At 39.5% G+C, this 24,977-nt stretch overlaps 1 long non-coding RNA gene across 2 annotated transcripts in view; it reads left to right on the top strand.

Annotated features, from left to right (window-relative positions):
• Positions 1-23,766, top strand: part of LOC106725341 — a 63,148-nt gene extending 39,382 nt beyond the window's left edge. For both annotated transcript variants that reach the window (XR_001361210.1, XR_001361209.1), the window contains exons 2-3: positions 22,665-22,808; positions 23,574-23,766. This is a non-coding gene — a long non-coding RNA (uncharacterized LOC106725341). The remainder of the gene's footprint in view (positions 1-22,664; positions 22,809-23,573) is intronic.
• Positions 23,767-24,977: the final 1,211 nt, after the last annotated feature.

The following is a 24,977-nucleotide window of genomic DNA, read 5'->3' as shown; positions in this document are numbered from 1 at the left end:
CCGGGAGCTAAGTACTCAAAGACCAAGGAAGATGACAGAATCAGAATGCAAGACATCTATGAATTGCCAAAGAGAACATTGCCTGTATGAATGAGGAATGAATTTTTCTTTTGTTAATTCATGAAGGTTTGGGGGGCTGTCTGTTATGGAAGCTAGCCTTATCCCAATGGATACATTGCTTTAGGCCAATCATAACTCATCCTGTGAGTGAACAGCATTAGGGACTCTTATGTGTGAGTCCGCAATGTCTCCCTGCTCTTGACCAATTAATTGGGCTCTAGTTCTCAGGGAAGCATGCAGGTCTGGGTGCTGTAACAGCAATCGGAGGTGTCTGCCACACCAAACCACAACAACTTTTGGATGTTTATGGAAAACGCTGCGCCCTGAATCCTGCAGAGGCTCTAGAGCAGCGGTTCTCAAACTTCTGGCCCTTTAAATACAGTTCCTCATGTTGTGACCCAGCCATAAAATTATTTTCGTTGCTACTTCATAACTGTAATGTTGCTACTGTTATGAATCGTAATGTGAATATCTGATATGCAGGATGGTCTTAGGCGACCCCTGTGAAAAGGTCATTCGACCACCAAAGGGGTCGCGACCCACAGGTTGAGAACCTCTGCTCTAGAGAGAGAGGAAGTCTGACAAAGGGACTGTGTTCAGCATGAAAAGGCACCATCGGGAGACGTAGAAAAGTTACATTGCATAACCATGCATTTCCACCTTGCTAGTTTGCTTGGGGAGATTGAGTTAGTGCCTGGAATACTACTTTCAGCACTTTGAAATGCAATATCTTCTGCCCTCTGCTGGTTACAATTTTGCTTTTCAATTTTAAGTAAGAAAATGGAATGAGGAAATCACAGAATGCCCAATACAGGAATAACTGGGATCAAAAGTACCACCCGACTGAGCCGCATTCACGGTGCCCCGCTTAGTTAAAAGTGTTAGCTCCTGAGCAAGGAGGAAAAACCTTTCCCCGGCTCTGCAGCTGCCTGGGAAGCCTGCATCCTCCAGCTTCTCTAGCTCTCTCCAGGAATTTTCCCACCGAGCTTCTATCTGCAGAGGTCTTTAGAGATTCCTAACTGGCTTTGCTTGAGATCGCTCTGAAGTCCTGGTGGTCTCAGTATTTTTGATAGAAAAGCCTTTGTTCCTTGAAGGGAAATGTCTAAAAGAATCTTCAAACCACACAGTGACTTTAAAAGGACAGTAATAATTTAAATGCTGCCTGGCCAGGGATTTCATCAGCTGTCTCTTTCCCTCTTTGGTGGATCTGGGAGAGGGAGAGAAAGCCTGGTCATTATCATAGCAAACTGTTATTAAATTATGTCAAGTGCAAATCACTATGACTGACACTTGCAAACAAAGAAGGGTTGTCCAGGAATAAAAGAGCCCTGCAATTACAATTAGATGTTCTCTTAGGAACAGATTTTAAGGACCTAGATGCCATAGAACTAGAATTCCATATGTATAATATTATTGGAACTCTAATATGTGTGTGTGTGTGTGTGTGTGTGTGCATGAGACAACACCCAACCAATTGAGCCACACCGGCCAGGGCACATGTATGTTTTTGTTTTAATTTTAGTCTGAGAAGTCATCCATTGTGTGAATATACTTCATTGTATTTGTCCGTTCACCCGTTGACAGACATTTAGGTGATTTCCAGCATTGGGTTATTGTGAATAAAACTGCTATAAATATTTTTGCACAAGTGTTTTGGTTTCTCTAGGAGAAATATCTGAGAGTGGAATTGCTGGCCATAGACATAATACATTTCTAAAATAAAATTTTGTATGTTAAAGCAAAAAGAATCCACCCAAAGAATTCTCCTTGAATTCTCTGAGTGCTGTCTGTTTTTCTCTTGGCCGGAGACTTGCCTGACTTGTGGGAATTTGGAATCGCCCTTGGCATTGCATGTGGCGACACAACTGTATAGAAGCTTCTGTGAAAGTTTTTGTTTCCATGAATGTTGGGAACTGTCAGAATTAAGAATTATGTATCCGGCGTGAACTTTCACATAGCTGAAGCTGCTGTCACCAGGTGACAAGCCCAGGGCTTAACCAAATAAGTCAAGACAAGAATTCTGTTGTGTGTTTTTTTGTTTTTTTTGGCTTTTTCCAAAAAGTATCCAAGGCCCTCCTGCAAATCACCCGGGTACCTGATTAGACACACGTTTTATCAAGTAACCTGGGGACCCTTATGACCAGAGATGGTTAAGAATCACTGGATCGCCCTGGCTGGTTTGGCTCAGTGGATAGAGCGTCGGCCTGCGGACTGAAGGGTCCCGGGTTCGATTCCAGTCAAGGGCACATGCCCGGGTTGTGGGCTCGATCCCCAATAGGGGGGGTGCAGGAGGCAGCCAATCAATGACTCCCTCTAATCATTGATGTTTCTATCTCTCTCGCTCCTTCTCCCTTCCTTTCTGAAACCAATAAAAAATATATATATATTTTAAAAATTACTGGATCGATCTAGACCCGTGATTTTCAACTGTGACTGCTCAGTACAGTCACTTAAGAGAGTTTTCAAAACTTCCATGCCCACGACACACCGAAGACCAAGTCAGTCAAACTCTCCGGGCATGGACATCAGGTGTCCATAGGTGACAATGAGTGGCCAAGGATGAGAAAGGCTGGTCTGCCCTATGCCATGGTTAGCAAGGTTGAGGGCCCCACCAGCTGCATCTCTGACATGCTGTTGTCCATCCATATCTCCTGAAAGTTTTGGAAAGGATTGGGGAAGGGGCTTTTTAATGTCCTTAGCACCAAGATACCTGGACTCTCTCAGTAAGCAGAACTCTCTCAGGGGCCTTGTCATAATGGGTTGCCTACGTCTTGTGGGAAGCCACACATCCTTTGGACGTTAATCTAAGCTCTGAATGGCAGGATTAAATCATGAATATTGCCTTTACCTAATAAAATAATATTTCACACAAAGTAATATAGGTAGTCCCCGCATTTAACAGTTTTGCCCATGAGTCGACATGGATGATGAAATAGAGTCTGAAGACTATGCCCTGGGCAGGCCTGTTTAGTTTTCAGCAGGTTCAGTGCAGGTGGCCAGGCTCCTGGGATCATGATGGGGGCCTTTTACATAATGAACTCTCCTAATGCCCATTGTGCAGTGGCTGAGTCGACGAAAAGTTATTACATAGTCCAGTTCTTAGGAACCCATATATTTCAGAAGATGAAATTCGCTTTTTGGGGGTGAACTTGCTTGAATATTCCATTAGGATTTACTTGATAAAAATCACTTGATCAAGTGCATTTCTGCGACACATGATTGGATTTCTACTTCAATGCCAACCTTGCATTTTTTTTTCAATTTGCTAACATTGGCCTTGTACTAATTCACCTAAAAAGCAACTTAGAGAATTGTTCTATTTTCTATGTAAATGCAACATTCTCTACTAGTATTTCGCATTCCACTCTACAACCGCCTCCCTCCAAGTAAGTGGATTTTATTTTGTAATGAAATACAATTGCGCGATACAGTAACCTAAGCGATTACGTGAGTCCTTTTAAACTGCCTAATGCCAGCATGCCAGCCGAAGGGGAGCAGAACTTGTCACCCCCAAATAGGCTTCTTTGGCATAAGAATTACTTTAGGCTGATTGTTTCTAAAATATAATTTTTACTCTAGAGGAGCTCTGAAAACCAAGCGGAAGTCATCCTCCTGTAAGAGCAATCTACATCTATAAGGGAAATGACTCAATCTATAGAAACTCTTATCAAAGGCGAAGACACAGACTTGTGTGTGCATGACAACCATCCTCTTGTTTTCTGTGCTTTGCCTGACAACCTGGCTCTCTCCCACCCAACACATTTTGTCTTTAGCTGGAGGTGGTGTTTCGGCTGATGGCTTGGGCCATGTTGAGGAGTAACTCAAATTCCACGCTGCATGGAGGCTTTGAAGTAGAAATGAAAGAACAGTTTGGTTGGCACGGAGCATAAGCAATCTTTGTGAGAGCCTGGTCATACCCTCGATCTGTGTCACCATGCCAATCGTGTCACTTTGGAATTTCACAGGCCATAGCCTTCGCTCGGTGCCCTTTAAGCAACCTCTGTCCATCCACCAAGCCATTGGCCTCCAGCCATCCTTCTCAGCACACTTCAACTATAATCTGCATCTGCCTGGTTGGGAGACAGTTTATTTTCTTGCTGCCTTTCCCGTTGCCTTAGCCAGTCCCTGTCTTGAGTGTTGACAAAGGGAGAGGGCAGTTCTGATATGTCACACCAAGTCTGTTGGATGAATATTTTCCTTTAGGAAAGAGTGAAAGTGAAATCCCATCCTGACCCACCCTCTTTCCAAAACAATAAACATTTCCTGGCTGCCAAGATTCCCTGCGTCGCTGAAGGCCGCGCAGTTGTTACGGAATAGGCAGCTGAGCTTTATACTTGTCTGGACCATCTGTTCTCATAGTTAGTTTTAAAGAAAACCACTTAAGTGACCGCGATTCATTGCAAAGAATCATGGAAAATGTTAGGTGCCCGTGTCACAGAAAAACTTAGGCCTACTGAACATCGGTGCGAGAAGTAAGGCATTTCCTACGTTAGTTAATACAAATTGGTGTTCAAATTTATGACTTCTGTTCAGTTATTGTTATTACTTGTGAGACAAATGGAATACAGTGAGTGAGAAAAGCCAAATAGTTTAATTTCTTCATTTTCTTGACACATGTTTAGCATCCAAAGTCTAAAAGTCCAGATAAAAGGAGAAATTGACACATAACAGAAGCCGTAATCTAGGTAGGGCCAAACTATTGAGAGTAAATGGGAAGACATTTTATTAAGTGAAAATACTCAACATAGCTTTTAATTATTATTTTCCAGTAGATTTCTAGATATCCTGAGGTATTCCAAATAAAGTTATTTCAAAAGACTTTACCACCAGAACAAAGACTTCTATCTAGTTTTACTTAAGGTTAGTAGAAAACAAGTTAAAATTGTGTAGGATTTACAACGTGTAAACTGTGTTAAACAATATAGACATTATAGACTATTTACAATAGCCGAGATATGGAAGCAACCCAAGTGCCCATCAGTAGACGAGTGGATAAAAAAGTGGTGGTAGATATACACAATAGAATATTACTCGGTCATAAGAAAGATTAAAATCTTATTTGTGACAGCATGGATGGACCTAGAGCAGTGGTTCTCAACCTTCCTAATGCCGCGACCCTTTAATACAGTTCCTCATGTTGTGGTGACCCCCAATTTCATTGTTACAAATTGAACATAATTAAAGCACAGTGATTAATTACAAAAACAATATGTAATTATATATGTGTTTACCGATGGTCTTAGGCGACCCCTGTGAAAGGGTCGTTCGACCCCCAAAGGGGTCGTGACCCACAGGTTGAGAACCACTGACCTAGAGGGTTGTATGCTAAATGAAATAAATCAGACAAACACCATATGATTTCACTTGTATGTGAAATCTGAAGAACAAACCAAATAGAAATAGTCTCATAGATAACAGAGAACAGACTGATGGTTGCTAGAAGGAAGGGGGTTTGGGGACTGGGTGAAAAGGTGACGAGATTGAGAAGTACAGATTGGTAGTTTATACAAAATCATCATAGATGTAAAGTATAGCATAGGAAATAATAGTGTAATAACAATGTATGGTGTCAAGTGGGTACTGGAAATATTGAGGGAACACTGTGATGTATCTGATTGTTTAACCACTGTGCTATCCAAAATAATACTGAATGTAAACTGTAATTTAAAAAATAAAATAAAATAGATAAAAACAAACTATATTTCCCAACCTCACTTGCAGATGGAGGTGATGGTGTGATTAAGCTTTAGCCAGTGTTATGTAAGCGGAAGTCCCTTCAATGGGGACTCCCAGGAAGCTCTAGAAGGCGGCTGATCCAGATGACAATTCTTTCTGCTTTTCCTCTTCTCTTTGTGGGGATATAAAAGCCAATTGTAAAGGACAAGTAATGGTGCAGCGGAAACTGGGAGACGGAGTTTTTAATAGCACGTGTGCTGGCTGTCCTAGCCCTGGGCAGCCGACTGCTTGACGTCTTTTACACGAGAGAAAAACAAGCTTCTACTCCATGGAAGCCACTGTTTTTCAGTTTCTGCTTCCATCAGATGAAGGTAATCTCTGCTAGAGCGCACAGACTTCTATCACAATCTCTGTGTTTTGTTTTTTTCCTGTGTGTGAGGATCATCATTTATATTTGCTTTGACTGCAAGCTGTTCTCTCTGTGTTAGGGAGAAAACTTCTCATTTTTTTATTGATTTCAGAGAGGAAGGAAGAGGGAGAGAGGGATAGAAACATCCATGATGAGAGAGAATCATGGATTGGCTGCCTCCTGCAGGCCTCTTACTTGGGATCGAGCCCGCAACTGGGGCATGTGCCCTAATGATAATAATTTAGTGACCGCTTACCGCTTAGTAAGGGCTTGACATATGCCGCAGTAAGTATATGCATCACCCATTTGACAACAGACAGGAAGGATGTCACTGTATCCTGTGCCTGTCAATCACAATCCAATGACTAATATGCAATAGGAGGTGGTTGTTTTAAAAGTCCAAACATCCTTCTTCCCAGGGAAGAATGACTGGGATGAAGAGAGGTCAGAAATAATGCCATGTTAGGTCATGTGAATGAGAGGAGTGCCTTCAGAAGGTTCACAATTCCTGTATCCACATCATAACCCAATGCCACTTAATCCAATAAGAGCAGCTGATCTTTAAGTAACCACAGACTCCATCAACTTCAAATATCTCTGGGACGTGCAAATCTCCGTGGTCGTTTTATTTTGGAAAGTGTTACCTTGACACTGGCCCAAGTAACCACAGTTATTTTCTAAAAATTGCAATGATAGCTCTCTATAAGTAGTTCCAGGCAAAATATAGAACCTAGACTTTTCCAAACAGACCCTAGAAGATCCCCTTAGACTTTCTGGCGTGGGCTGGGACTCGGAATGATTGAGTAAAAAAACTCATATTGATTTTTTTGATTCATTGGAAGAATTGTCTCCCCATGATGAACGTATTTATTTACAAGGGTGCAGATTAAGACCATTTGTCTTGGCTCCACCTGTTGACGTTGATCAATAAGCTGTTTAAGATTGGACTACATAAAAGACTTAAACTTTTCTTTCCATTGGAAAACATTCTTTGAAATGCACAAGGTCATTTTAGGGTCTGCTATAAAGACTCTTGTGTGTGAGTGTGTGTGCCATTTATAGAAACATAAACCCAAGCATTGCATATTTTAGGCATGAAATAACAATAAGAGAAAAATTATTTTAACCCAGTCATTAACATTTATAATTGTTCAGTCAGTTGGATTAGTATCCGATAGCACAGACTGTTTTCAGAATCTCAGAATTAATCTATAAATAATAATAGCACTGATAGCCTAAGACAAACATATAGATTAAATTTCAAAGTTTTAGCAAGAAGAGACTTCATAATAATTTAGTCTAGATTATTTCATAGTCTATGTGTTTAGCTCTAACTATGTTAGTAAAGTACATCTACTATGCATATGTTTTGTCAATAAATATGCAATCAATTTAATTGTGGGAAATAATTTAGTGCCGTAAGGAGGTCACACAGCCAAGGTTGATGAGTAAGTAGAGTATGAAGTTAAGTAGTATCATTTTGGCAAAAGAGAAAAACAGAAAAGCCTAGAGAATAATAATATTTATAAACTAGGATTGTTTGTCTGCTAAAATGGCTCTAGAGAATAATCCAAAAAAAAGAATTACCAATACAAGATGGAGCTAAAGTAAGTTTACAGTTGTGAATATGGGAAACACAGAACTTATTCTTGTGTTGTTATTTATGAATTATTGTATTGTTTTTCATACAGACAACTGTAAACCTACTTTCACCCCAGCCTGTATTGTTTGCATGATAAGAGATCCATTGGACGAGTGGGAACATTCAGGAGACCTCAATGTAAGACCCTATTATTCCGAATAACTAAGCACAAGTCACCTCAGTTTCCTGAGACTTCTAATTCCCATTAAAACATGAAGATGTAAGCATGTCTAATCTAATTAATATGCTTTTGAGATGCCTTCCGGTAATTGACCTACAATCATCTGGAGACGTATTCTGAGTGGTAGACTCGTAAACTATCTTTAATTATAACTTATGTTACTTTTTGTGTTGGAATAACTCTCACAGCACTGTGCACGTGTGTGCTTGCATGTGTGGATGCTAACGTGAGCCTTATCAAAAGATGACCACAACTGACTTCCTCCACTTCAACTTTCCGCTAGGAAATACTCCCATGTTAACAAACCCGAGGAAGGCAGATGTTAAAGCTGTGTGTGTGTGCCTTACTGTGGTTAAGACATCTAGTCTATTAAAGTAGAGAACATGTTTAAAAGGCTTGCAATGGAAGGGAAAGGAACAGGAAAATCACCTGTGATTCCTATCTCATTCATCACCGCTAAGCCCATCTTTGCCGTCTATGTTTGAAAAGGAAACACTTTGTCTGCTTAGTGTACAAGATTGAATGGTACAAAAGAGAGATTGATCCATAATATTAGTCATACTTTAGGGAGGGAATATTTTCCAGGGCAACAACTCAGACACTGCAGCAAACATCATAAATCAAAGACACCATGATGTTCACAACTGTACTTAAGCCCTGTTGATAGGCTAACCCTGGTAGGTGGATTAATTTCTTCCACCCCCATTCTGTGTTCAAATAGGCTCTCTCATGTAGCGCCAACAGGAGCAGGGGAAAATATACTGCAGACTTCTCGGTCCATGAAAAGATTTGAAATATACAGCGGAGTTTTCTTTTCAGCGGCACAATTTTCTTGGACTGCCATGTGCACCCAATGAGATGAATGCTCATTTGATTAAATATCAAATTTCTGGAAAGTTGTCTTTCAATTAACATAATTTAATGTAGCTGATATTTTAAAGATGAGGAGTTTATCTAGTTTGTGGAAAAATAGAGACACTTGATTAAACCACCATCAAATTAATAGCATGTTACTATGTGGCATGATCAAGATAATTTTATATGAAAGATAGGAACTATTCATTTCATTAAGCAAATATGAACTTTTTCATTTTAAATGGGTATTTGTTTACTGAATTACTCATCTACTCTCACATTATTTTAGTTTTAATAATTTTTTGAGCCCTACCATTTCTATTTCATGGCTCAGATTGATAACAAGTTTGCCCTTTAGTGATAAATTATTAACACAGTTAACATTTCAGGTTTAATTTACAAGAAGAGAAGGAAGCAGAACATTTTGATATTCTTTTCTAATTTCCTAAGGTGGAATTTTAAATTCTTTTAAATGGCATGATTGGGGGAAAAGACAGTTGGTGGAATTTTAAATTCTTTTAAATGGCATGATTGGGGAAAAAGACAGTTTTTGTGTTTGTGTATTTTTTTTTAATTTTAGTAGTGGACCTTGATCCTGATAACAAATGTATCCAAATATTTCATGCCATTTTGGATAGACATGTACAAATTGCTGGCCCGTTACTAACAATTCAACTGCTCTCATAAATGCCTAAGGAAAGAATACCAATTGTCATTGTTTTCATACTTTGAAAAGTTGAGGATACATCATTCTTACTAGCCTACCCAATTGCTTGGAGAGAGACATTTATTTTAATTTTTTTTCCAAATTAAAGTTTTCCTGTTGGTGAAACTAATTCACGCATAAACCCTTTAAATTTTTTATTGCTTTTATGCATGACAATGCTCCTTGGCCTTTGAAGAATGCAAGGGGTCTGGCTGCCTTTGAAACTCCCTGTAGAACTCACCGTGTTCTGTGTGCTCTTTACACCCTCTGTCTTTTCCAGCTACACAGACCTGTGTCTGCCCCAAAAAGCCAATGCAAAGAACAATGTCATCTTCCTAATGATTTTTCATTCCAAATGCTTCATGTAATCTAACATGTACAGAATGACCTTCCATATCAAAATAATGCACTGTCATGACGTATCTGGAACAAGGATTATACAATCAATTTGAACAGAGTCTAATTCAGAGCATTGTTGTTAGCAGATGTCAGGCCTCTGTAGGAGACGATGCTCTCCGTGTTGCCTTTTCCCTCTTACAGGACACATTCTATTTTCAATAGACAAATTACAAGAGAAACCAGCAGGCAAAAATATGTGGCTGTGAATAGGAAGAGAGCTATTCAGACCTCTGTGTCTGGCATCTATTTTAAGTTTGATGTGATGCCATTTCTGGTTAGGCAAATCTCTTTACTCCATAAGGAAGAAAATAATGATTTTAGTTTAGATCTTCAAAATCTAGCTTCTGAAATACTATCAACAATTATATATATACTAGAGGCCCGTTGCACGAAGAGACTTGTGCAATAGGCCTTTCCTTCCCCTGGCTGCCAGCACCAGTTTTCCTCCAGCCCCCGGGATCCAGGCCTTTGCTCTAGCTGGAGCCTTCAGTCTTCGCTCCGCAGCTTCATGCCTACATATGCTAATTAACCGCCATCTTTGTTGGGTTGATTTGCATACCCTCCTGATTGCTAGTGAGCGTAGCGGAGGGATGGTCAATTTACATGTTTTTCTATTATTAGGTAAGATGTATATGTATATGTATATGTATATGTATGTACAAAATTGGTGGTAGCAAAAAGATCTAGCTTCATAAAAGAACTCTAAGCTTTCTTTTAGCTCATTTTCAATGCTTTCTTAGATTTAGCATGAAGAAAGTAATTCATTTGTCTCAGATTTCACAAACTCATTTAACCATTTATTTTCAAAAGTTTGTAGTGAAATAGTGTATTGTGATTATCTGGCTTACGAAAAGATTTCAGCTGAATCAATATGGAAGGAAAATCTAATGGGCAGCTCACTCTTTTATGTAGTTGAGTGAGAATGTGCTTTCATTGTAAGAATTCAGATATATGCAGGTATGGGCTAAAGAGGGTCTACACTTCTTATGGAATATAATACAATTCATAAATAATAATACAATGATCTTTGTTTTGTGTACTCACAACTGTAAACTTACTTTTGCCCCAATGGTGTATATTTCCTGACTTCCGGGAACATATACCCCATCAATTATAATGCAATATATGTCACATTATACCTATAAAGCAAAATGTCACAGTTCACAGGAGTATGAAAGAAAACCTCAGAAGAGGGTTAAATGAATGGAATCCTAAGCATGAATGGGAATTCCAAATGCATCAGCAGGCATTTCACAAGAAGGGAGAGCTTGAAATTCCATGGCTTGTTCGTTAAAAAATAGTTGACATGGTTAAAATAATAGGGGAGGAGGCTGTAATGAGGGGGCCTGCCAATTGTGAAGGGTCCTGAAAATATATCGAGGAGTTGAATCTAATCTTGTTGACTATTGAAGTTTTCTATTTTTTAAAATAATTATTTACCATGACTCATTTTATGTGGAAAATTGAAATCCATCTATTTAATGAGTTCTTTTCCCAGGATATAAAATGATGTTACCTGAAATGATGCTACTTAGCGGCAAAGCCACAGTTCCAATTTGGGCATCTGGCTTATTTAAGAAATGAATTATTTGAATGGCATTTTAATAACATGGAAGAGATTAGAGATATGTGTAGTGCAGGCATATGTGTCTGTGTGTGCTAGTGGGTATGAAAAAGTAATTAAGAAAACACGTTCTCTTTTTCATTCATTCTAAGAGGATTTCTTAAACTTCAGTGTACTGAATGAACACTGAGAAATAATATATTTAACATTTCGATAATATGATGATATAAATAAAATATTTGTATCAACTGAAACAAATCCCATAAGGACATTTTTTGGGGGATTGTGGTCTAGTGTTTGAGTTAGCCTGTGCTTTGAAAGTAACAAAAGTATAATTTAAAACATTTCTGGTCCTAAGAAAACATTTATTTCTATTTTTTATGACCTTCTGCTTCCCTACAGCCTTCTCTAACTCACACTAGTCTTCCTTAGTGAGTTATTCATGACCTTCTGCTTCCCTACAGCCTTCTCTAACTCACATAGTCTTCCTTAGTGAGTTATTCCCTTAGAGCAGCCGTGGGCAAACTACGGCCTGCGGGCCAGATCCGGCCGTTTGAAATGAATAAAACTAAAAAAAAAAAAAAGACCGTACCCTTTTATGTAATGATGTTTACTTTGAATTTATATTAGTTCACACAAACACTCCATCCATGCTTTTGTTCCGGCCCTCCGGTCCAGTTTAAGAACCCATTGTGGCCCTCGAGTAAAAAGTTTGCCCACCCCTGCCTTAGAGCATTTATCAGCTACCTCTATAAAGGTAATCTTGTTGGCTGAAGGCTTAGCTAGATGCTTATAGTTTTCTTTACTTTCAAGATTAAAGATATATAAACCTGATTTGCCTATACTTTATCTTCTCAACAAAAATTAGATTTGCCATGGTAGTTACAGGCACATTTGAGTTTAAGACTGCCTGGAAAACCCCAGCTTGTATGGTTACGTTAGCCAGAGAGCTATACTAATGTGTCTAATATTTCAAAATAACTATGGAAGCAACTCTAAAGATTATACTTGCTCAAAACTGGAGTCATGCATCTATTTCTTAATTTTGATCCTGTAGTTTCTTCCTATTACTAGCTTGTGAGACTGAGAAAAGAAAATGATAGAAATATAGAATTATGATGAATGCATGTTTGCTGTCTTACAATTTGGGATTTTTAGAGAAGTTAATAACTACCATTATCACTGAAGAGCAGATGACCTCAATTATGTGACAATGAATTCATCAAATCAGTGACTGGCCCTGTAATTACAGAGTTCCAAAAATGACACACCACGTGTCATGGTCAAGTAGAATTAAAGTGAAAAATGGATGGAAATTAAAAAGCAAGTGTTTTTAACAAACAAATAAATGAGCTAGAGCTACATGGTTTCACTCCATGTGCATGCAGATCCAGGGCAAGGCCCTGAGAACCTGAACACTTTACCCTTTTCACTCTTGGAATGGTGAAGGGAAAGGGACTACAGCTGGGGTAACATTGGCCCATCCTGATCTCAGAGTGATCATTCTAAAGTCAAAGCTGGGAATACTGGCTCTGCCCAGAATCTTCCCATCCTTGCTCATCTACTCCAGGTAAAGCCCATACACTTAGCGCAAAGAACAAGTCTCTTCCTCATTTCATTCCTACTGTCTCTAGAACGTCACGTCCAGCTACTCTGCCCTCTAGATTAAAGGTGCACGGGCCTGTTTGAAGGTCTTCAAACACATCAGGAACCTTCAACCTTTGCATGTGCTATGCCTTCTTGAAAATTCTTCCCCAACCTACCAACCAGGCAAACACCATGTCTTCCACAGGATAGTTTAGAGCTGTGGTCGGCAAACTGCGGCTCGCGAGCCACATGCGGCTCTTTGGCCCCTTGAGTGTGGCTCTTCCACAAAATACCACGTGCGGGCGCACGTACAGTGTGATTGAAACTTCATGGCCCATGCGCAGAAGTCGATTATGGGCCTGGGCGAGTCTATTTTGAAGAAGTACTGTTGATATTTGGCTCTGTTGACTAATGAGTTTGCCGACTTATTTGGAGCTTCCCTCTTATCTCCTTGTTTTAAAATCACTTCCATTAGCCTATATATCAGTGATGGCGAACCTATGACACGCGTGTCAGAGGGGACACACGAACTCATTTTTTGGGTTGATTTTTCTTTGTTAAATGGCATTTAAATATATAAAATAAATATCAAACATATAAGTCTTTGTTTTACTATGGTTGCAAATATGAAAAAATTTCTATATGTGACACGGCACCAGAGTTAAGTTAGGATTTTTTAAAATGCTGACACGCCGAGCTCAAAAGGTTCGCCATCACTGCTATATATGCTTTCATTTTAGCATGGATATTGTCATTTATATTCAGTAATTCAAGTCTCTTTTTTTGTGAGATACAGAAAAGCCATATACTAAATAGTTGTTGATATATTTTCTCACCAATGAGAGTACGATTTTCCAGGTAAAAAGTCACTCCTTACTTAACTTTGAATTCCCAGCGATTCTAATTAATTGTTGAAAAATGAAAGAAACAATCAACCAACCAATCAAACCACACAGTTCAAAGGTGATCCATTGACTGTTCTTGCTCTCTTAGTACATACAATGTACCTCCAAATAAGTCATGGGCGCAAAGTGGGACAGATATGTCATAGTGAACCCATGGACCACTCTTGAATTCCCGATAAGGATCCGTGAGGATCCTTGCTAGTCAGTGTACATAGAGAGTCAGGGAGAGCTCCAGGTAAAGAGCCACCTGGCCCTTTGCAGAAAATGATCCTCAAATCTCAAAATTCTCCTTTACTTTCCATCCAATACTAGCATCTCACCAGCAACAGCCAGGTTTGTTTAGATAACTTACTCCATTTACATTTAAAGTAATTGTTGACAGGAATGGACTTACTATTGCCATTTGGTTTATTGTTTTCTGGTTGCTTTGTGATTTGATGGTTTCCTATAATTGGATGCTTTCATTCTTTTTTATTTATCTTTTGTATATCTGATATAGGTGGGTTTTTTGCTTTGTGGTTACCAGGAGGCTTACATAAATCATTTTCTATTTATAGGTGTTCACTTTTTAATAAATACTACCCTCTGCTTTCACCAAACATGGGCAAATACTCCAAAAATAGAAATTGCTAAATGGAACAGACATTGTGTTCTCCTTTCCAAAGTATTAGAACTTATGAAAATAGTTTTGATATTGAATTTTTATGTATTCTTCAATTACTTTCCAAATTGCTTGGCGTATTACATTTGCATGATCTCATTATAACAGATGATATCTGGAGTAGTCATAGTTTTAAATTCCAAACTTTGATACTTCGTTGTTGTACCACTTTGATCAAATTATGTAATGACGACTCAATTTTTCACCTATAAGATATATCCCTCTCATATAGTTATTGTGAGACATAAATATGTTACTGTATGTAGAATGTACAGAATGGTACCAGGCCCAAAATAATGTTAATTGGAATTATTATAACAAGCAAATTGTAAGCTTTTTCATGCCTCTTCTGGATTTCCATGAGTTTCTAATAGAGGAGAGTTCACCCAGTCCGTCTATAGCAGTGGTCGGCAAACCGCGGCTCGCGAGCCACATGCGGCTCTTTGGCCCCTTGAGTGTGGCTCTTCCACAAAATACCACGTGTGGGTGCGCACGTACAGTGCGATTGAAACTTCGTGGCCCATGCGCAGAAGTCGGTTTTCGGCCTGGGCGAGTCTATTTTGAAGAAGTGGCGTTAGAAGAAGTGGGGGTACGTTCGCTGAGGTCGACCCCTCAGATTGAGGATGTTTTTAGCAAAGGCCAGCTTAGGAGTACCCTAATTAAGTTAATAACAATGTACCTACCTATATAGTTTAAGTTTAAAAAATTTGGCTCTCAAAAGAAATTTCAATCGTTGTACTGTTGATATTTGGCTCTGTTGACTGAGTTTGCTGACCACTGGTCTATAGCAATAGCTGTTGGGTGTACAATAGTGTGAAAAGAAATACTCGACCTGACAGGTTATACTTGGCTTTTGAGTCTCACTGGGCCTCCAGGGAGCCCATAAGTGTGGTTTGGAGATATAGAAGACTGGCTGCCATTCCAAAAGACAATACATGTACTTTTTCCCTACAGATAAATGGAAAACTATTAAACGTTTATTTGTTAGCTATATTGGGATAAGGACTTTGCAAGAACAGAAGGCTTCCAACTAATTAGGCTCATTGAAAAGCCATTACTTAGCTTTTAATTAAGCAAATGGAGAAGGGAGAGCGCAACTTCACTGTTATCTAATTAAGATGGAGTCTTAAAGCTGGCATTTCCAGAAAAGCTTGATCTGGAGGGTAACATTCATTACTTTAAAACCAATCATTTTCTAAGGCAGGCATACAGAATTACAGTAAAATCAAACTTGGTGGTGGTCTTGGCTGAAAAAAAACTTTTGTATTATAAAAGTGAACCAAAATCACTAAAGGCCATTTTGGAGCCTGTGACCTTGTATTATTTAGACCCTTCATTGAATAGAGAGTGATGATGAAATGGCACACCTGGCTTGGTTTTTTAGGGACAAAAGAATATAAAGAGTTCCATGAAACCTGGCCTGTGTGGCTAAGTGGCTGAGTGTAGACCTATGAATTAGAAGGTCATGGTTTAATTACTGGTCAGGGCACATGCCTAGGTTGTGGGCTTGATCCCCAGTGTGAGGCGTGCAGGAGGCAGCCGATCGATGATTGTCATCATTGATGTTTCTAGCTCTCTCTCTATTCCTCTCTTAAATCAATAAAAATATATTTAAAATATGTAAAAAGTCCCATGAATATCACATGCCATCATTTTCCCTGCATTGATTTAAGACTACTTAGTCTTCTTGGGCTCAGTGAGAAGATCTGCATTACAGATAAGTCAAAACCACCTGTCCACTACTTTGTACTTTTTTCTAATGAACATGCATTACTGAGAAAAATCGGTTGAGTGATTCTCTCACACACACTTACATGTTTAAGGAAATGACTCAGTTCTTTGGAAGATTTTGCCTAATCCACTTAATTCTTTCTATTTTTCAAATGTCTATTAATTTCATTGAAAAAGAAATAGGCTTGTATTTGGCATTTCCAGGCTGTGCTGATGGAAAAAGAGCTCAAAGAAAGGAAGTTATCATGTTGTTGCTTGCTGTCAGGTAACATTTTGTCATCATTCCTGTACTTCTTTTGCATTATCTATTCTTTCTTTTGTTAATCCTCACCCGAAGATATTTTTATCATTGATTTTTAGAGAGAGTGAGAAACATTGATGTGAGAGAGACACACAGACTGGCTGCCTCCCGAATTCACACTGACTGGGTCTGGGGTATTGAACCTGCAACCCAGGTAAATGCCCTTGACTGGAAATTGAATCTACAACTCAACCTCTAACCATTTAGCCACACCTGCATGTACTTATTTTTGAGTTGACTTTAGTCGGGTGAATCTGAGTCACTTCAGCTAATGTCAAAATGAGGACGGAGCCCATGAATTCGACTCCGTTACACAGAGTCTGTGACATATGGATAAAGCTGAGCCTTCCTGTAGTAAATCTTGTTAGTAATAAATAACATCCACCTAATTAAATTTCACTTTATTTGTACTATTCTGGGTTTCTCAAATATTTTACCATAAGCATTTATGACTTTCTAGTCACTGAGATATAATTTATGAATAAGTAAATATTACTTACCTAAGGCAGGTGTTAAGGCAGTTAAGTCAAACAAAATTATAGAAGTGAAACATTCTAAACAGGGGACAGGGATACAGCCCAGGGGCCAAATCTAGTTGCCTGTCTCATAATTTTTAAGTAAAGTTATTGGAACACAGCCATGCCCATTTGTGTACATATTAATTAGGGATGCTTTCCTACTACAAAGGCAACATTGGCTGAGCAGTGGCCACTGAGCATGTATAATCTGCAAAACCAAACACATTTCCTCGCTGGACCTTGACAGAAACAATTTACCACAGCCTGGCACCTGTTACTAATTTCTGTAAATTAGCTCTTGTTCTAAAACAATCCAGAACCTCAAGTTCATTACTGCTATTTAGGAAATTTCTTCTATAACATGCAAATTTTTATGGACTCTACATTAACAGAGCATTTTTGCAAAATGCAGAATTTGCTGGTATATTTCTTTTTCTGTGGGTGAAAAAAATTGTCTGGTATATCATTTTGTAACTAAAGAGTGGTCATTTTGCACAAGTGGAATAAATATATTTTACTTTTGAATTGATTTGTAGAGTCTAGTTAAGCTTTCTAGGCTAATTTGAGCTATGAATAGAAGGTGGATGTCTTTTCACCAATTTTCAACAATCAAGACTTATTCATCCATATATATAAAGAGCCAAGGGCCATCACGATCAAAACAACCAGACAGACGACTGAACAGGCTGTGTGGGGCGACCAGGCTGGCAGGTGGGTTAGTGAGGAATGACCGAACAGCAGGCTGCTTGGGGTGACCAGGCCAGCAGGGGGGTGGGGCAGTGAGGGACGACCAAACAGCAGGCTGCGTGGGGTGGCCAGGCTGCAGGCGGGGCAGTGAGAGGTGACCAGGCTGGTGGGCGGGGAGGGGGGGGCAGTTGGGAGCGATCAGGCAGGTGAGAGGTTAGGAGCCACCGGTCCAGGATTGTGAGAGGGTACAGGCTGGGCTGAGGAGACCCCCTCCCCCGTGCACGAATTTTGTGCACCAGGCCTCTAGTATTAGATAAGGTATTACACAAAGCCACTATCCATTCCTTCAGTGCTGTTGTTTACAAGAACATTAAACATAGCACTTTCGTTTCATTTCAAATAATTAATATAAGGGATGTAAAGAGTGTATATAGTATATTTGGAAAGGCGTGGGCAATTGCTGTCTACTGCAAAAAGAGAGAGAAGCATATTTCTTTTTACTTGAGACTCATAAAAAAGAAGTGAGTTAGGAGTTTCTGATTGGATGAAACTTGTCTGACCAGAGAATTTTTTAAACCCATGGCTTTCTCCACATATTATTCCTGAAAACAGCCTTTCAAAATAGTTCCCATAAAACATTGGATCATAATCAATATGGAACCGTCATAATTTTATGGATTCTACATTAACATTATTTCCAAATAATAACCCCTCTTTATATTTGGTACTATCCAGTTCCATTTATATAAAGGAGGTATACTTTTACTTAAATATTTTGGTTAGGAGATTCAAAATCACTTTTGGATGCAGTTGTAGAGTATTTGTAGTTTATTCTACTGCATGTGTATGTGTGTTGCATTCTAATGTTGGTCTGCGAGAGAGCATTAGGATATAGTGCCCAATTTTGGCTGTTGTGAATAGTGCTGCTCTTAAATTCTAGAATATATCTTTAGTGAACATTGTTAGCCATAGGACTTGCAACATAAACATAAATAGTATGGTACTATATTTAATAGATTCAGAAACAATGATACTAAACCATGTTTTAAGACTGTGTGTGTGTGCAAATTAGTAAGAGAGAAAAGCCATAGATTAAGTATATTGGGAAAGAGCTGGGAAAATTGCATCACGTAGGGAGAAACCCAGTGGTATTAATGATAGCATTCTGGTTTTTAAATTGACTGAATTTCAGCTGTTCACTGTATTATTTTGCTTCATAACATACATATATGTTGCATGTATTATTTTTGGTATCAACATATATGGAATTTAAAAGAAAACAGGATTGGATGTGCTGTTTCCTAGTGTTGTTTCTTATTCAAAGCTTTAATGCCATGCATTACTGAGATCTCCTGATCAAAGCAGATTCTCCAGTGACTCAGCAAAACTGGATCACCTTCAACGGCTTTGAAAATTCTTGTCAAGTTGGCCTCTTAATCTTCAATATGCATGTCCTAATCCACCCTGCATATTGTGGAAACTTTTTTATTTTTCGCCTTGTTTTTGAGTAGCGATAGACTTGTTCCCACTGGTTCAACTCCTGAGCCTTCTTGACTGTCCCATAAGTAATGGGAGGGTGCATCCTCACTCTCTCTGGAATAACACACTGAGAAATAACACAACTACACGCATGCATTTCCGGCTAGACCAGCGGTTCTCAACCTGTGGGTCGAGACCCCTTTGGGGGTCGAACGCCCCTTTCACAGGGGTCGCCTAAGACCATCCTGCATATCAGATATTTACATTATGATTCATAACAGTAGCAACATTACAGTTATGAAGTAGCAACGAAAATAATTTTATGGTTGGGTCACAACATGAGGAACTGTATTTAAAGGGCCAGAAGGTTGAGAAACACTGAGCTAAGCTATGCCTGGACTTCTGACCCATAGAAACTGAGATAATAAATGTCTGTTGTTTTAAGCCACCATTTTGGTGACAATTTATTACTCAGTTTAAAGAGCTAATACAGATGAAATAGGCTTGAATTCTAAATTTCATGCAAAAATTTGTGATTCTCCTCTGTATTTTAAGATAAAACAATGTTCATCACATGTATTTTAAAAACATATCAATGCAAGAAAGCTAAATATTTTTGAATTATAGCATACTAACTAAAAGGGGACAAAAATAGTAGAGAAAGAAATAAGACACCAAGGACAAATTATGTTTTCTTTTCAGAAGTATAAAATCCAACCTTGCTTTGCCAGTTTCTGGCATAAAATAAAATTCAACACTGACCCCCTTCCCCCCCCTCCCCGACACACACACACACTAAAGTCTAAAACACAAAATGTTGATGCTTTCTGCAAAAAAAAGATACAAAACACACTTTGTTTTTAATGGAGTAACCAGGAAGGATGATATAAGAATAATTTGGTTTACATCAACATCATTTAATATGGTGCGGGGGGGGGGGGGCGGTGAAAGCATTTTATTTTACTGGATTTTCTATCTTAAGGTAAAATAATTTTTAGATAGAATTTTAATGCTCTAGGTCAGGGGTCCTCAAACTTTTTAAACAGGGGGCCAGTTCACTGTCCCTCAGACCGTTGGAGGGCCGGACTATAGTTTAAAAAAAAACTATGAACAAATTCCTATGCACACTGCACACATCTTATTTTGAAGTAAAAAAACAAAATGGGAACAAATACAATATTTGTATTTGCATGTGGCCCTCGGGCCGTAGTTTGAGGACCCCTGGTCTAGACCCTCGGGAACAGTGTCACGTCCCTTGAAAGACAGTGCTCCCTCTTTCCCTGTTGATTTAAGCAGGAAAGCATGCGGATGGTTCCACTGATGCTAGGAGAAAAGCTAATCTTCAGAGAAAGGCCCGAGAAGTAAGATTTGCACCCTGTTAGGTCTGATCAAATAACTGAATGGGCACCCCCTCCCCTGGGGACTGATCTTTAGAGCACTTGACAGCAGACGTTCCCTTTCGCTTAGACCACCTTCCACCTGCTAAGACCACTCTCTCTCCCCTCCAGACTTTCCCAGGATCTGGACCAGCCCAGAGAGTTCCCTGCCAAAACCCACCCAGCGTCCTTTAAAACCTCTGATTCCCCATCCCTGCGTGCTGGTGCCATTTTGGGGCTCAGGCCGTCTGGCATGCAGACGACCTAATGCATTTATAACCCCTTACCACGTCTGGCCTCATGCGTTCCTCCTGTGGCGACCCTAACAGCCCTGGTACACTTTCCATCAGACCAACCTTGAAGCCTACTCTCTTTCGGTTTCTCAGGAGTGAGTTCACATTTCCAAGCTAGTTTAGGTTAAGCATGAATGCAATATCGAAAAATAACTGTGATGAAGAAAGGTATAAAAATATTTCTCAGGTTCTTTCATTTTCTTTAGCAAGAGAACTAGCTTCAATTTGCAGGAAGTTCACTGGCAAATCCTCACAGACAGCACTGAACTGAAGAGAAGCATTTGAAGGACCTCAAAGCATTTCTCAATTCCTTGGGTGAACCTGCAGCCCCTTTGGTTCTCTCTGGCATTTTTTACATTAATAATTTCTGAAGCTTAATAGTTATTTCTTAAAGTTATTATACATTTTTCCATTCTACTTCATTATTCTCACTAACATTAATCATTTTTCTCCCATTATGTAGGTGTGTTTAGAGTCTAATAAGATTGTTTTATTTTTCAAATGCTTTCTTTCCTAAATTGGAAAGATGGGAAAAGCTAATGTGTAATTTCAATGCATTCAAAAATGAGTCCTTTGGGATTATGGCGTGGAAGTAAGTGCAGTCATAACTGAAAATGTCAACTGCAGTGGTTGGGTGCGCCTGATGGCCTTCCCCTCTCAAAAAGTTTGCCTTGGATATTAATATGTTTTTATAGCTCCGTTAATTTACATATACATTCCATTTCCACCCCAACCCAAACTCTGCACCCCACATACAGCAACACTGCTTCCGATCTCCAAGCTACATTTCTGTCCCCAAAAGCAGTGTAAGCATTTCTGTGCTTGAGCAAATAGAGGCCTCGCTACTTTAAAATCTCTCTTTTGCACATTTCCTATATTCCTTTTATCTCGTTCTCCCACACACATCCTGAGAAGAAATAACGCATCTCAACCGATTCAAGTACTGCATTTGCCAATAAGACTTTGAAAACAAACTGCAGGATATTTTATAGTCATCCATTTGCTCATTCCCATCATCCCCAAGGGGATCAAGCACATATTATTATTCCATTAAGGAAGTGAAGACTCTTCGAGCCAAGCAATTCTCCCTTTAGTTCCCTCCCTCCCATTTCCATGTTCTAGAACTGTCTCTGCATACATGGGTCTCAAACCTTGTCAGCCATACCTTGTGACTTGCAGGAGATCCTTAAGGCAAACTCACCGCAGGGACCAACAGGGAAGCCATGGAGATAGGGCTCTAGGTCCATGCCCCTCCCAGAAGCGAAGCTGCTCCCCCCGTGAGTTATACACTGCCGTTGTGTCTCCAATTATACCTGGGGGAAAAACTCAGTGTTAAAAATGGCTGCAAGTAACTCTCCTAGTGAAAGTTTCTCCACGCATATAGCACTCCTGGTTTTTCCTAGAGAACTAGCCAAATCAACCCCAAACAAAACAACCACAGATTAAAAAAATATTTTAAAAAGTCAAAGCAACACTTATCTCAACATAGAGACATTTTCAAATGAATCTAATGTAGAAGAGAAAACTTTTTGGATGATTTGAATTTTTATGAGTTTTTAAAAATGTATTACCTTTCTTGTTCAGAGTGTTACAGATGTTCCCCCTTTTCTTCCTTCTTGCCCGGCTCCCCCTAGCTCCTGCCCCACCGAAGGCCCAGAGATCTGCTATACAGATGCTCAATGCAAAGCTTTGCTGATCAAGGAAGAACCTGAGAAATACCACACACTGTATCTGATGCTCCAAGAATCCCCATGCATGTTAGCAGGTTAAAGAATCTTGTAAGTCCTGCAAAGCACATTTATCTTTTTAAGTCAAGTCTTTTCTAATCGTATTGGACCGTGAGACCTCTTCCTCACCAAACATTTATTAGCAACTAAGCAAACCATGAGCATACCTGGGGAAATTCTTGCCTTTTATAAATTAATGGTTTTGAAAGTCTTTATCAAGTTAGAGTGTTATAATCTGTGCTAATATAAAGATTTTCCAAACTTATGCTTGGTTTTACGCTTTAAAGAAGGACATTCTTATTCTATGAGCAGCACAAATATATGCCTGTAAGATAAAAAGACATCACAGAAAAGAACAATGAAACGTTAAAGTAAACACATTTGTTCCCTTTAACTGTGCTGTTTTGTTTTCAGGAACATATGTGTTGTTTCTTACTCTTTTAGCATAAGTTAAAAGAAAGCCAGAAGCAACTCCTCACTGTGTGGGTGGGGGTGGGGGGAGGAGACAAATCACACTAGGGAAGTAGAATTTTAAATTTGCAAGTGGCTACTGCCTCTTTATACTTGTGCAAAAAAGAACTTGATATTAAACTCAATACGCCCAAAGTTAATTTACTTGAAGTACAGTTATTCGGAATTTTGAATAGTTTAACGTGCTAAAGGAGTCTGGCGAAATTAACTTTTGCAATATCTGTGAAAAGATAACACATAAAGCAAATTAATATCATGGAAGCGACAGACGCTCAGTGGAGGCTGTATTTTTCCCTTTGTGACTATTTAATATCCTAATTAAAAAGCTCTCTTATCTCTTTGCAGAAACATTTACAAGCGTCGCATTGGGTCCAGGAGCCTTCCCCATGCCAGCCTGCAGGACTGGAAGGAGCTCACAGACAGCTGCTTTGAAAGTTACTTCTTTAACTACAAGGACACGATGTTGCTTTTCATTTCTTTAAAATGCCTGTTCATGCCTGGCTCAGTGGTTGAGCACTGAGCACATGCCTGGGTTGTGGGTAGCCAATCAATGATTCTATCTCATCATGAATGCTTCTCTCTCTCTCCCCCTCTCTGAAATCAATAAAAATACATTTAAAAAATATACTTGCTCAGAGTTCTTTCTAAGTCTTAGAATATTTCATCACCTCTCTTCTGAGTTCAGGAAAAATATGTCTAGACTAATATGTATTAGCACCCTGTTAACAATTTCATATGCCTTTTGCACCTTACAACAAACCAAACAACTCCATTTTTCAGATGAGCAAAAGCCGAGAAAGGTCACTTAGCCAATAAGTGCTTGACTTGGACATGAACACAAACTTATCTTGCTGGAGGCAGGGATCTCAGAGGGAAGGTGGGATGGGGAGGGAAGCGATCAACCACAGAGCTTGTAGGCATAACTCAGGGACACAGGCAACAGGGTGAGAAGATTGGACATGAACACAAACTTATCTTGCTGGAGGCAGGGGACAGACTGTGGAATCTCAGAGGGAAGGTGGGTGGGGGAGGAAAGCCATCAACCACAGAGCTTGCAGGCATAACTCAGGGACACAGACAACAGGGTGGAGAAGGCAGAGGTGGGCCAAAAGGAGTTAAGGAGGGAGACATATGTCATACCTTCAACAATAAAGATCTAAAAAAATTTAAATAAACACCATGCTGTTTTCCACCATATCACAGGTGTACATTTCTCATTTTTCAGAGTGTAGTTTCACATCCCTAGAACTACAGTTCTTCCAAGAATTCCTGCCATACCCTGTTCTCCTTCCAGAGGAGAAAAAATAGGGTGTCTCCACTCTTTGAAGCTCCCTCTGAACACTATTCCACAGGACACCCTTTCTTAGAAGTCAGTTCCATTGGAACCGAATTCGACCCCTGAAACTTGATCAGCAGCTACAGCTCATTTCACTGGGATACAAGCCTCAGGCTACGTTTGGAAGAAACTCCTTGTTGTTACTGGAGCCATGTGGGGCCATGAGAAACCGAGGCTGAGAGATGCCACCTGGGTTCCACTGTTCATAGTTAGTAATTGTTTCTGAGCATTGAACCCAATAGAATGCAGGACGCTGGACATAAAAATAGGACCAGAACAGGTAAACATGAAAATCACCACCTGGCACAAGGCTCGCCTGATGAGTTCATTAACACACCTGATCCCCTAAGAGGGTCTGCTGAGACAGTGGGGACATAAACACGGAACAAAACAAACCCACAAACCCCTCACAC

This window comes from Myotis brandtii, unplaced genomic scaffold (assembly GCF_000412655.1).
Source record: "Myotis brandtii unplaced genomic scaffold, ASM41265v1 scaffold157, whole genome shotgun sequence".
NCBI classification, from domain to species: domain Eukaryota; kingdom Metazoa; phylum Chordata; class Mammalia; order Chiroptera; family Vespertilionidae; genus Myotis; species Myotis brandtii.
This window is presented reverse-complemented; position numbering and strand designations above follow the sequence as displayed.